This window comes from Limulus polyphemus, unplaced genomic scaffold (assembly GCF_000517525.1).
Source record: "Limulus polyphemus unplaced genomic scaffold, Limulus_polyphemus-2.1.2 Scaffold226, whole genome shotgun sequence".
In the NCBI taxonomy this organism is placed as follows: Eukaryota; Metazoa; Arthropoda; class Merostomata; order Xiphosura; family Limulidae; genus Limulus; species Limulus polyphemus.
The window spans coordinates 201,628-217,184 of record NW_013665836.1 but is presented as its reverse complement, the minus strand read 5'-3'; the positions used below and the strand labels follow the sequence as shown (position 1 = coordinate 217,184).

The following is a 15,557-nucleotide window of genomic DNA, read 5'->3' as shown; positions in this document are numbered from 1 at the left end:
GCACAACGTTCGGTGTGCTATGTCGTAGCACAAAAGGACCATTATGGTCACCATTATTGATCTCTGGCCAGATTAGTATGCCACTCTCGCCATACACGTGTCTTCTTCATGAAACTGAGTTTAGGTCGCTTCCCGGTCATTTTCCAAATATGTACACGCTGGGTATCTGGTTGCAGTGTGTAGCACAGTTCGACAGTAAAGAAGGCATTTGCTCACATGTCATGATCCTCCCACCACTAAAGACGGGATGTTTTGTGGAGATAAACTAGAAGAATACATACCACTTATCGTTTGGCTAGTGGTTAACCTTGTTCCTGACTGTTTACATGATAACTTGTCACGCAGTTGCTTCCTAAGCTTCTGACTCAGTGTGAATCTTAGCCTCGCTAGTTTCGACAACACCATATTATTAAATAATGTTTATTGTTGAGAATATCTTACCCTGTACAAGCCTCTGTCCAACTCTATTGACTACATTCCCTGCTAATCACACTTTGGGAAACTTCTATCCATTTGCAACGATTTGTTATATTTGACCAAATTGTAATTGAACTATTTCCCACCCTACCATTGAAATGTCTAAATATTTTCTTTTGGGTCCTGGCATATTTCTGTCTAGATAATTTTACAAACGCTGCTGTTGTTCAAACTATTAAGTAAGAACACACAATGTCCCCTTCTCTTTTTAGTACCACTGAAATCTGCAGATCAAATCAGATGATCTGATACATGTTTTACATAAAAATTAACTCAGGTGTGCCTTTGACATAATCTAATAACAGTGGTTGTGTTGTTCATTGTCATAGCTAGAACATAGAAATATCCAATTAGTCTTCATTTGCTTTTAATAGTGTACATTATATATTGTTTAGTGGACAGAACGTCATTCTTAATGTTTTTTTTTCTTTACTTGTGTCTTTGAAACGGAGTCACTTCGAAACTCACGAGCTATATTAGAAGAGCTTATATACCAATATGGTTTGTAAAATCAGAACTTCAAGAACTGTAGCATAATATTTGATATGGTTATTTATGTTTATGTATATTCGCTCTTAAACCAATGACTTCGGTATCAAGTTAAGGACAAAAGTAGTATTGCAGACACCTAGGATTCGTTGATTTCAGCAACATAGAGATTTTTCTATATTCAAAACATTCTTGTTTAGTTAAAAAATAAAACAGTTAGAGCAGTCAATGACTTTGAATTTCTAAATGCAACCAAATTCTTATTCGAAAAATATCAATTATATGTAAATGCTAAGCAAACTGACCAAATATTTTAAATTTAAAATATATTTGAATTTATTGATCAAGTTATTATTCTATATTAATCTATCTGTCTTGTAATGACACTATAATTATTTTTGATCATCGGATCGTACATCAGAAAGTTGTTAAACATGACTATGCTTTACGTGTGATAACATAAACATAATTAATTTTATTACCTACCTTGGTAGCGTTTAAAAGTATTATTTCAAGCCTTCTTTTACGGCTTGTACGTCCCCTTTAACATAAAGACATAATATTAGTAATTGCTGTCAAACTGACTAACACTTTTCTGTTTATATTTCTTTGTAAAACTAATTCTGTTGACAATTCAAAAATAATGTTAATTTCAAAAATCAACAAATAATTTTTGTTGGTGAGTAAACGGAACACAATAACATACCTTTGATCAAATGTTCTTTTACAGAGCAAAGACTGCTTCCTAGATGTTCCTTCGCTAAATCCTGTGGTTGTTATTTAATGTAGAGAAATGGCAACTCTATTGATTGGTATTATCTAGAAGTAATCCGTATAGCTCCTCAAGCCTTTTCTTCCTCTTAACAAGATGTCAAGCAAAGATACTTCCTAATGGTGATCATTATCTTTTCCATCAGTAAGTCATATGGCTCCAAATCGTATCTGATGTTGACCTACAGGGAATGAAAACAGACACATTCATTATAATCAAGTGTAAGGAGGAATACAGAGCATTTTTTCTGGTTAATAAGTCAAAATATTGTCTAAAGAGAGAAGTAAATGAAATATTTTAAAGCCTTTACGAAATTGTATGGAGTATTTAAAGAACACCTTTTTTTTCCAGTAAGATAGTGCACTATCATTTCTTTATAAGTGTTATGTAGATGACGTAACTGGCGATGACAAAGCTACAAGTACATTTGACGAATTCCTTCAATTTTTTGTGAATTTATTCGTCATTAATATTTCATTTAGTATAAATATAGTAATAATCATAAGTGTATATTATAAACCAGTCAATACATAAATCATATATTAAGCAGTACATTACGTACAATGTAACATTCTAAATCTATAGATTACAAAGCTATGCCGATTATACACCAATCAAATGATGATGATAATCCCAAGACTAATGACATGACACGTATTTTTATAATTGTTATTATCCCCATTCCATTATAAAGTCCGTTTATTTTATTTGTTTACACAATTATCTGTTTGTGCTACATCCACATAGTGGACCAAATTTTAAATTTTAGCATTATAAACTCTCAAACTTACTGCTAAGCCATTGAGGAGACATATCATTAAAAAAACAAAACAGGGATGATGCTACAAGTAGCTTTTAAAATCAAAATGCTTAGGGAAATTTTGATTTTATCTTGAATAATGTTTACATTATTCGATATGATTGAATGCTGAAATATTTTTTTAAACAGATTTCTTTTATTCTTTACAAACGTCACACTAACATTAGAATGTACATACTGCATCACAATATTACACAGACAAACGAACATTAATACATTGACCAAAACGTACATATTATACAAAAGGTAACTTCTCCTGAGCCTCAAATTTGTCCTATATTTGTATCATCCGTGAAAACTGTGCATGGTGGTTTACACATAGGCCACATGTTAACTGAAAGAACCCGGGAAGACTTCACAAATGTTAAGTAGTCTAATCCTGATAAACTCATTGCAATATATTTTAACACAAATGATCACCTTTAGAATACTATAAGTCTCAATGAGCTATTTAGCTTCTTGTAACGTACTGCTTCAACACATTTGTGATATTTTTGACGATGATCTATATTTGATCTCGCTTCTTGTTTTATTTTACACTTAAACCATTTATTGCTATCATAACTATTCCTATTTTTATATATTTTCAGAATCTTTTATCAAGCTACAGCTATATTTTTTTAATATTAGACAGTGAATAGTTCAAGAGCAAGCTACGATGACTGTTTTCATTGAATGTAGACTACACGTTGTAAAGTGTGAGCAACTACAAATTGAACAATTACAAGTTCCTGCTTCTACAACAGCGAATATGACTAACGAATTGTCAATTGAGGATGTATTTATTAATATACATAGGTAAGAATCAGCTAATAACCTATGTAGGACGTCTCTAAATAGATACCAAATGAACAAGGACCATGACTGTTTTATGAAGCATTCAATATAATATTACACCAGACGAGCAGCAATGGTTTTAAGTATAAGATAAGATGCTTGCCCAAAAAGGAGTCATTCAGCCTTCCATGAGTAATTGGACCTATCGAATAGTTATTAAGAGGAAGAAAACTGAAATTTATTGGTTCTGACTGAAAACCCATTGAGCAATATGGGTGAAATTTCCGTAATATAGCTCAATGAGTAATTATATTGAACTGGCTCTACAACATTTAAATATATTTTAAGTGGTTGATAGAGATGGCTTTATGTTAACTCATAAAGAACAATGTTCTCAGTTATAGCTTTTTAGGTATGCCTCGGACATAGAGAATTTTTTGTTTTTATACTATTAACACTTAGGCTGTGTTGGATTGAGCATGACAAAAAACAAAGAAAAATCAATAGCTACCTGAGCACTGTATCTTATCAACAATACTACATACCCGAATTATTTGCAATGAAAGTTTCATTGTTTAATTCAACAAACCAGGAAGTTTCAGATCCTCACTGTTCAATATATTAGAGTGATGCAGCAGTGCAACAATATACTTTAAAATATGCTGGAAAAGCAGCATTTAATTTTCAATGGATTGTCGCTGCCATAGCAAAGTGTTGGATATTCAGGCAGTACTCCAACTGGACAAATCTGATGTGAGGGAAAAATACTCTGAAAGAATATTTCCCCAAAGCCAGCAATGATTCACCAGGTGTACAAGTCAAGTACGTGTAAAATATGACGACATCTTAACAGCTGCGTGGAAATGTAGACATAATGCGTATGTCATGATAATTATCAAAGATCAGTATACCTAAGAGTATGAGTAATACGCAGGTGTTTTGCTACCAGTATTTACTCTCTTGGTTTGGGCTATATTAATTTTTGATCCTAGAAATAAACGACCTTATAACACCAAAATGTTGTTTATATTTAATAAAACACTCAACGTTTCGCTTTACAGCTTTTCCGGGAGCGTTCACTAAAACACAAACCTATATAAAGCTATATAAAATGTTATAGAGGCTAAAGTTGATTATTTTCCTAAGGAAGTATTGGACAACCACACACAACACTACTACTAATTCACTAAAATAGCTACAATTATAAGTTCAACAGTGGTTGATAGCGAAATAATTTCAAACAAATTAAGAGGGACGCATACAATCGTCAGCACGCGATTCCTCGTTTGGGGTCATGGTCCTAGTTTGTGAACAAAAAAGAAAGATTTCACCATCCAAACATAGAACCTACACAATTATACAAAAAATAATTCCTATGGTTATACCAAAAATAAAAATTAAAAAACGTCAATTGCAAAAAATCTCGTCTTACTGTAAGTGAAATCGGCAGATGAAGTCAATGGCATTTTCTTTAACAGAAACACAGAAAATGCAAGATACATTAACGTAACAGAAATGTCAAAAGTACAGTGTAGCCATTAATATTATTTGCAGCCGAAACTTAATCTACTATAAAATCAAACGTCGCCACATTTCTTACCGGCTGACCATCATGACCAATGCAGAATGCTGCTTTTGTTTGTGGTTTACGGGTTGCAATATAACTATTCAAATCTTAATATTAATTTTTTCTTAACCGTATAAAACTTTTTCTCAAGAGAAAAGAACAGGTGCAATGTTTTAATATTTGTGACGCATAAAAGTATTTTAATTCCATATTCACTGATTTACATTATGTCGTCACAGGTTTTTATTACATTTAAAGCTACCAATGTTAAAGTTCACCAGCTAGGAATAATAACCCACGTAGATGAGTTGTGGTGCATTTTGTTTTACGGAAGACAGATATTTCACCAATAAAGGCATATATAACTAACAAATTCGTGCAAGAATATTTGTAGGAATCAAGTATAGTTGTAAAACGGGAGATAAATTCATAGAAACAGATAGATATAGATCCAACTGATACGTAACTAAAGCTTTTTATAAGCTTCTCTAATGTTTGTTTTCTCAAAGCTACGGCGCCTGTTTCCATTGCAAAAAGCCTGCTTTGTACTATTACGATCATTTCCTCGTGTTGCTCGTGAGCCCATGCGGTTAATTCAGCTGTCAACGAAAATAACACACGTGTACAGACACGAAGCTTAACCCAACTGAGCTTCTTAGAAGAGAAAGGAAAAAATAGGGCTCAAAATGTCTGCTATGATGAAACGTGGATTTATTCGTAACTGAACATTAGGACGAAAAAATGTGCTGTTATCATCAGTTTCAAATATCAAATGTCAATTCCATAGTTGATACGTTAGATTCAAACTAAAAACATTTCTGGACATAAATAGAAGAGTGAATAAAACGACGAGGGTAAAGAATTGATTTCATTGTCCATAAAATGTTCGGTTTTGTGTGTGAGTATGTTTAATATGGGAAATATAATCAAATTAGTGATATGTTAGTGAAGGAGTAGTTTAAAATTAAATGTATTTGAGTTATTATTAACGTCTTTACTTTCTCTTTAGAGGTTTCCATTAGCAAAGTGCTGTAATTAATCCTAGCCATATTGAGATGTTTTTTTTATCTTGTGCTCCATTGTAGGAAAAACATTAAGTAACAGCTTCACCAATTTACATTTAATATTGCAATTATTCATATAAATATCTTCTACATATCATATACAGAGTTTATATAAATATCTTCCATGTATCATGTATATATATATATGTACCTAGTTTAAGTGATGTTAGATACCACTTTCAGTTATTTTATTCGAGGAAAACTGAGCACCAGCAAAATAATTTATGCAGTGAAATGTAATATCTGGAACGCAAGTGTAGGTTTTCAGTATATTTAATAGGTCATTTGGGCTAGGAGATCTATACAGATTTATACAGTATGTTTTCAGAACACGTGTGAAAAAAATGCCAAATTGAAAATGACCTGATGACGAAAAAAAAGGATTACCTTTATATCATTGTGAGGCAAAGACATAATCAGACGGCAATGAATACACTTCTCACATTGTTAATTGTGTTTAGCTTGCGATTTTTAAAAAGTCTCTATCTTCATGAATGTAGAACTCATCACGTCATGCCAAAAAGCGTAAAATCATAAGTTATTAGTTGTATACGTTTTCTTTACATTGTGAGTTTTTTTTTTTTATTGGCTAAAGTCATAATACATTCAAACGTATATAATATGACAATACTGCACTTCGGTATTTCATATTGTTTTATATATACATATATTTTTACTTTGGTAACAAAAGAAAGTCAAATTCGGAATTATCGTCTTTTCATAATTAGAGTGTACTGTGACAAGTGTTTAAAACTATGAACTTTTATTGAAGCTTGAATAAAATGATTAAGTGGGTAAGCTTATTTTCACAAATGGATAAAGGTTGATTTTTCTGTCTTTCCTAAAGTGCTATTTTGTTTCCCTTTTGGTTGCTCAATTTACAACATTATATCATTCTAAACAGTATAAAAGTATAAAATAAACTGCAATGATAAATATTAACGAGCAAAAAGGAATAACCGTTACTTCACATTTTGGGGCCCTCGATGTGTTATAAGAGTAACGGTCAAATTTCACTATACGATTACAGCAGCCCAAGAGTTTGCAATGGGAGCTTTTAACTAACTGTTTTCTCTTTAATTTTACCAGGGATGGCCATACACAATAACCTTTATGCAGGTTTTGGCGAAAATTATGACACCATGATACCTACAACAGTACAATCGAAATTACAACAAACAACACCAGGTAGAGAATGTTTGTTTTAGCACAAAGCTTCACAATGCATTATCAGCTCTCTGAATTTTTACTAATAATATTACTCATTCAGAAATATATATATATATATATATATTCAAAAAAACGTCCATATTGTTTGGTCACCAATGTTTGTCAGTAACCTTTAGAGATTGGTGGGTCTTTGAGCTGATCAGTCAAAATATGTATCATCAACTTTCACTGCTGATTCTGTGAGTTAATCTATTTATTGTTGAATCTCAACCAGCAGAGTCACCCTGTGCTTCTTGATATCAAGTCACTTTATACACAATGCTGATGATATAAGTAAAAATGTTGTCTTCTATGAAACACTTATAAACTCAATAAACACACAGACTGGTCAGATTTAAGTGTAAAAGCGTGTATGTTATGTATTACAGCATCAAAGAGCATATTTTAATGAAATGTACACATTCCTATCGAAGGAAACCTCGTTTAATTTTGAATGTTTGAAACTATACAAAGATATTATGAAAATCGACGTGAGGCTTTTTACATGATTATATTCTTTTCCAGAAAAAAGGAAGCTGATTGGATAATAAACAGTCGTTCACAATCCAGATATGAAATAGTGTTCAGAATATTAGTGTGCTTTTATAATAATATAATGGATAGCTTTTTCGCTATTAAGTTTGAATGAGAATATAAATATTATTAGCCAAAGTTAATACTAAAAAATATTATGTTTTAAACATCAAAAAACCAGCGAAACTTTGGGAATGATCGTAATAGTACAAAGTAGGCGTTTTGCAAAGGAAACAGGCGCCGTAGTGTTGAGAAAACAAACATTAGAGAAGTTTAAAGATAGCTTACGCTACGCCCACTACAGTAAGAATTCACTTCAAATGTTTCAAATGATAAATAAAAATGGGGAAAACAGCCCCTATCTATTCGCATGTCCAAGTGCATCTCTTCCTTGACGACTACAGGTTTTTTTATAAATATACATGCACAAAAGTATTGTTTGGATATTACCTTATTGGTGGAATGTTCATCAAAATAAGCAGCATAACCGTTTTTCGGTGTTTTTGAACCGTAGGTTCTTAGGTACTACATATATAAATAATAAATATATATATATATATATATATATATATATACAAGTACTACATATATAAATATATATATATATATAAGTACTACATATATAAATATATATATATATATATATACAAGTACTACATATATAAACAGCTTTTCCTAGAATCTTTCGTCTCTCATCGTCCAGTCCAACTGAAGAGTTCTAGTATTGAATGAAAAGTTTATTGGGCAATGACTTGTGGGAGAAAAAAGATATATCTGAAATGCTATTTTTACAAACTTCTGATTACCAGCCGCAAGGGACAAATTAACAAAGAAGCTAAAACATGTCATCACTGTTTTAATGACAAATTAAAAATGTCACCCATGATATGTCATGATGTAAAACTACTGGGATTAATTGTTGCTTCCATGTTATGCAAGATGTAAGATGTAAAAATTTTAAAACCTTATGAGACTTTATAAGATTTCAACATTAGTTCCAGACCTTTGCTTTGCTTTAGTCTCCACACATTTTTACGTGAAGCTGTGTGTTTATTTATACTAGCTAGATTTGCCGACGACAGAGATACAGACAGTTTTGATGTATTTTCAGCATTATCTTACTAACTAGTTTGAAAACAGAAGGCAGATATGATTGTTTAGCTACGATGTTTATATATATATGAGAGGACGAATGTCGAGATGTTTTTATGTTTTACATATTTCATTACATAGGTATATCATCAAGCCTGTATTTACCTTAAAAACTGAAGTTTGGGGTTTTCACACCACTTCAAATATTTGTTCCACCGATCATCTATATATAAGTGTATATTACATACTGCTTTTAGTCTAGGAAAAATGTTTGCTAAACCCTTAAGCTGACGTAAGAGAAAACCTAATTTACTCTAAAGGTACAATTAATTGATAATTTAGTGTAAGCGTTTGTTTGTTGAATTTCGAAAAAATCTACTCGAAGCTATCTACGCCAGCCGTCCGTAATTTTGAAGTTATAAACTAGAGGGAAGACAGCAAGTCAAAGTCAACCACCGCAAAATCTTGGGATACTCTTTACCAGAGAATAGTGGGATTACTCGTCACATTATAACGTCTTTGCAGCGTAAATGCAGAGCATGTTCGGAGACGGGTTTTGATTCAGATCCGCAGATTACGAGTCGAGCGTACTAGCCACCAGATCTTGCGTAAACGTACTAAAATACAAATGACTGCATATGCAAAGCTTCAGAAATCGTTTGAACAATGTATATTTTAAAATGACATAGACGTCTTATAATAAATATCAGATCAATGGCAACAGTTGTAAACATCATTAATGAACATTTCGAAATTATACATATTCCATCTTCAGCAAATCTATGAAAATAACTAATTGAACAATCTTTAGTATAATTATTAATATAAGAATACAATAAATAGTGTTAATAAATTATAAAACATTCAATTAAAAAGAATTATTTGAATAAAGTAAGGGGAACGAGTTTGAATTTCTAATGAGGCTATGATTTTTATTCATAATATGTAGACTTAAGTTTATCCATAGTTCGTGATCATTACATCCATAAGTTAGAATTGAAAAGTTTTCTAAGGAAACAGGGTGTGATGATGATAATGCTTTGTTGTGAAAATATAAAGGAGAGTTAGGTGGGGTTTAAAGTTTAAATCCAGTTCCGTTAGAAACCCCCATGTGTTCCAAGACATATATTTGTAAATGGCAATAAGTCTTGCCTATGAAGGTGGCTTTACAGCTACCACATGTATATATATAAATACGACTTTTGAACGTGAGAGTGGAGGTACAACGCCTTTAGTTCTAAAAAAAGTTACTGATACGAAGTGACGATTTGAATACACTATGGAGTGTAACCTAGGAGTGGAAAGACCTGAGTAGGTAACTGAGGGTTTTTTAACAATAAGACTTTGTTTTACAAGGAAAGGAATAACAAGTATTAATAGGAACTTGGAACATAATTGAATATTAAAAGTGGAGTTCTTTTCTTAACAAGAAAGTTACGTGTAAGTTTTCTAGTAAAAATGAAGGTGACACATTTTTTTCTTAAGGTGTTCTGAAGGAAAGATATTTTGTTATGGATAGAGATGTAATCCGAGCAGATTGATTAGGCCCTGTAAAGGAGAGTTAAGACTAAATTTAGTTTGAATGATTTTGATAGAAAAATTTCAAAGCATGTGTACAAACCAGTTAAAGTTTACTCCATTTACAGTAAGAAAAGAGTAACATACTTAATTTACTTCGTTCTAAGAAATACAGTTCTTCATGACGAGATTCATAACTATACTAAGCAAATGCTATTAAAATAAACCTCCTTGAATGGATGATATTATATGTATAGTCTCCCGAGACAATATGTGTTATTATGAATTCCAAATGTTTTACAACTTTGCCCAATTTCAAACTAAAAACGCTTAAATAATAATTAATCTTATATTACTTAAACGTTGTTTTTGTTAGGCATGGGCATTTATAGTCAACATTGCATATATACTTAATTAATAGATACTGTAAATAATGCAATGGTATTGCACATATCTTACTGTACAATATTTCGGTTTATACAGTATGTGAGAACTGATTGACATAATGAAAATTGTATTTGAATATTTGTAAAAGTTCTAACAACTATTTTAACCAAATCTAACAAAAAATATGTTGAAAAATTTGTCGAAACTACTAGAAATAATAAGTAAGATGTTCAGTACTAATTATAAACAACACAATAAAGTTTAGAACTTAAGAAATTAGTTATATTTAAAATACATGTATACATGTTTAAGAAAATTCATTTAAATAGATTATACACTATTTTCAGAAGTAGTGAGTTTTACAGCATATGTTTTTTGAGAAGCAGCATGTCTGAGTGAAAAATCTTTCTTCTTGAAGTTAATTATGTGTATCGTTAGGTTATACGGAACTGGAAATTCCAAAATTTTTATCTGAATAAGCGAATCTTCCATAGGTAGGTAGATAACATAAATTAAAATATACAACATGAGGCTACTAAGCGTAGTGTGAGAAGCAACAGTGGTAAGTTTAATTGTCTGCTATATAAAATTTCAGAATCTGTAAATCTCACCTTTTCTTTCAGCTCTTCATCTTCACGGTTCATACAGGTTAAGTTGAAAGATAAGACGGTCTATATGACTTTATAGTTATAGGGTTACCAGCTCGGAAACATAAGATAATTTTAAACTTAGCTAGTTTCAGTTTACTTAGGAGCATCTGAAATACGACAATATAATCTAGGACGAGAAGTTTATATTTCATTAAACTAAATGATGGAAATATTCAAGCAAAAGTAGCATTTCCAAGCAAATAAAGAGAAGTTGTAAAACAGATACAAGTTTTGATGCCATCTTTCACTGTCATCCATATGTTAATCCATTAACACGTACTCCATCAAATCTAACAGGGAACTAGTTTTGTCTAAGAACAATACGTCACCGACTATAGGTAATACTTACGTAATTATCGAGCAAGTGCAGTAACTTATTTGCAACTGACTGAAAACAATAATAAATTATTTGGATTTACTTATGCAACAAATTAACAACTATTAATCAGTGTAGTGTTAATGAAAGAGTTAAGGCTTTTAATATAATTAAGTTGCTAAACTGGAGTGGCAAATAATAATTCAGCTATAAGCTATTATTTGATATTTTGGTTATCACACAATATGATTTGTGAAGTGATGATAAACCTATTTATCGCCTATCTATAAGAAGCGCCACGCTTAGGTAATTAATATTGACCTCGCAGTTATTTGGTTCAGACCAGTCGTTGTTGAAATATTTAATCATGTTATACTATATAAATCTATATGTATACATATTACCTGTGATTTAAGTGAGTTTGAATCTTTGAAAATTGGGGCTTCGTTTTCTATTATTTACTCTGTGACAGCATATAGATAAAACAGTTTTTTTCAGGAATTCAGGAAGTTCAACTTAAATTATATTTCACTACTTCTTACTACATTGCTAAGTGTAACTTTGACAGTAGAGATGGGTATGGAATAAAGGTAAGTCTGCGATTTTTATTTAACATATTAAACATTGTCTGTCTCTTTTTCTGTCAGTACATCTAATACAATACCAACATAACTACAAATGTTTTTATGTATTTATCAAATTTTGTGATAAATCTAACATTGAACAGCTTTTGACTCTTCATCATAATCAGACTGCGTAAAGAAAATAATGGTAATTTTAAAGTCATTTATAATTTAAAAACTCGAGATTTATTTGTACCTGCCATTTAATAGTGGCAATGAGAATGAATTTTAAGTTAGTTGTTAGAATAAATATATTAGCTTGCTGATCTATAGGCTAAAGTAACCTATACTGTTATTACCAAGCTACAATTTACGTATTTATTTGTTACTTCATTATAAAGCAATATTTATTTTCATAAAAAAACAATCGTAATTAATTTATAACAAAGGTTGGTTTATCATCCGTATTAAAATATCCTTGGATTCAAAATAGAAATTATAAATCATTCACAAATGTTTGATGAGTTGAAGCTTAAACTTACATGTATAGCACGTAGAGTTAACTTACTTTTCTGAACTTGAGTAGAAACAGTGACATCATGAAGATTGTTCCCATTCATAAGTTTAAGAACATCATCAGGTATTACCCATAAAATTAGTTATTATAGTTTCACTGGTGACACTGTCTGTGTTATTTATGTCCCATGTAATTTTTGGTAGCTTAAAATTGGATTTGTAGACACATGGATCAGCTTACATGCGATATAATTAGCTTACTGGCAGCAATTCATGAATCATTAAGTTTTTAAGAGTTGGTAATATTTAAATATTGCTAATGTTACAGAATGGCAATGCTAGACCCGACGGGAGAAGTTAAAATAAATCCTAAATAAGTAAATTGTCTTAGCGTTCGCTAGGAAGCATAAGATGTCACAGTTATGTCCTAGTGTATTATATATATATATATATATATATTAACCACTGGCAGTAATGTTTCAGTTTTAAATCTCGACGTCTTCTTCAAACGTTGGACCAAACAAAAAATAAAATAAAAAGTGATCCTACAAAATTTCCCAATTGTACAATAAATATTTGACGCAGTTGTGTTAACTTTAAAACTTGAAGGTTTTACTCTCTTTTTTTTTTTTCCAAGAAAATATTATTTCCTTTTTTCTTATAGAACAACGCCAATTCTAATTTCCATTTTAATATATTAAGTGAACGTTGAACAGGGCCCGGCATGGCCAGGTGGTTAGGGCGCTCGACTGGAAATCTGCGGGTCGCGGGTTCGAAGCCCGTCACACTAAACATGCTCGCCCTTTCAGCCGTGGGGCGTTATAATGTGACGGTCATTCCCACTATCGTTAGTAAAAGAGTAGCCCAAGAGTTGGCGGTGGGTGGTGATGAATAGCTGCCTTCCCTCTAGTCTTACACTGTTAAATTAGGGACGGCTAGCGCAGATAGCCCTCGTGTAGCTTTGCGCGAAATTCAAAACAAACAAACAAACGTTGAACGTTGGTTAAGATAAACACACACACACACACACATATGCATAGAGAGTTGAATATATTATATTTAATATAAAGTCACAGTCGCATGCCATGTATCAGAATACATTTTGAAATTGATTGGCTTAAGGTAAATAGTATGACGTCGCAAAAGTTGATCACCTTTGGAAAGGGTTTATAACAACCATTTCTGACGTAAGATTTATATACACTCAGGTCATTGGAAAACAAAGGAATATGGAATAACTTAGGTTACCAGGACCATCTATAATGAGACCTGTAGCACATCATGCATCAGACATGGTAAGCAAAGTGCGACACCTTGTAATCACAAAAGTCAATGGCAGAAGCCATTCACATGCCACAAGCAATACTACACAACATAATTAAGAAATACCTCTCTTTGAAAAAAGCGTCATAAGTCATACGATTCCACGACATATCCGTTCAACAATTATATACCGCAAGCAATTGCAAAATTAAAAGGGTGTTAATGCTATTCCATAAAAATAAAACATATCTTTGAGGGGTGACTATTAAGATTGGTATTGGAAAACCGTCGTTGGATTATGGAAAGGATGGTGGAAGGAAGGGTATGTTTTGGACGGTCTTAAGACAGAGTCTTTCACAATGGAAAATACGTTCCGCATTGTCAGACAGAGTATTACTGGATATGGCGACATGAACTGTAACGACGTGGCGAGGATCCAAAATGATTTCAATATGACTTACTTAATCTATGTTTATATATATGCATATATATTAATTCACTGTAAGGAAAGAATGGCATCAACTTGACTTGAATTGTGGTAATCCAGAGACTGGAGGCCTCAAATGAATTTATTTAGTTACAATTCATGTTTTTTACTAAATTTATTAAATTAATTTTAGTCGCAGTAAAAGAACAAAAACTAGCGAAAGATAGTAATAGCATTTAAAATTTTTATTTCTGTTTAGTGGTCTGTGTAAGTGAAGTAACTAGAAGGAACTATCTTAATATACGGTCTGTCTTATATACACTAAACTAACTAAACAATCGTAACTAAATAATCAGATCTGACTACCATTGACATCTGTTTCGATATTAGTAAGTAAGGTAACTAGAAATTCCGAAAAAAGTATTACCGTTTGTGTTGCTGCACAGATCATAACATACATTCAGCAATGTGTCTTGAAATAAGATCTGTTCAAACATCAAGAAATATACTAAAATAAGATTACTGATAAAAATAAAACAAGTAATAGGTCCTTAACTGATATATGTTAAGTACTTTTTGTTAATGAAACAGATAATAATTTCGAATTTAAGATCAAAATATTTTATATGAGAATATTGACAATTGAAAAAATTAAAACAAAACGTTTTACTGGATTAACTTACAATGAGTTACTTATATATATATATATACGTGTTAAAATAAGTATTTAGCGCGACCGTGATTTTCTGTGCACTTTCTGTTTCATCGGGATTTAGATCCATATGGATCTGGGAGGGTCAGGTGCAAACTTGACCTTTGCATTGATGTGATAGATGCATTGTTTGAATGTTAAACGCTAACACAAACGAGGGCGTTGAAAGTTTATAATATGATATTCAATACCCTTATCAGGGCCATGTCCGTTTATGTGCAACGTTCAACATTCCTTTTACATTTTACGTTCAATACGTTTGCTATTCGAATCCCCGTCCCACCAAACATGCTGGCCCTTTCAGCCGTGGGTGCATTATAATGTGACGGTCAATCCCACCATCCGTTGGTAAAAGAGTAGCCCAAGAGTTGGCGGTGGGTGGGGATGACTAGCTGCATTCCCTC

General features: G+C 31.9%; 1 protein-coding gene across 2 annotated transcripts in view; it reads right to left on the bottom strand.

Annotated features, from left to right (window-relative positions):
- The window catches only part of LOC106478573 (sex peptide receptor-like), a 239,866-nt gene that overhangs the window by 37,610 nt on the left and 186,699 nt on the right, over positions 1-15,557 (bottom strand). For both annotated transcript variants that reach the window (XM_022382185.1, XM_013939128.2), the window contains 2 exons: positions 1,673-1,919; positions 1,453-1,507 (listed from right to left, as the gene is read on the bottom strand). The gene's annotated coding sequence lies outside the window, so the exon portion shown is untranslated. The remainder of the gene's footprint in view (positions 1-1,452; positions 1,508-1,672; positions 1,920-15,557) is intronic.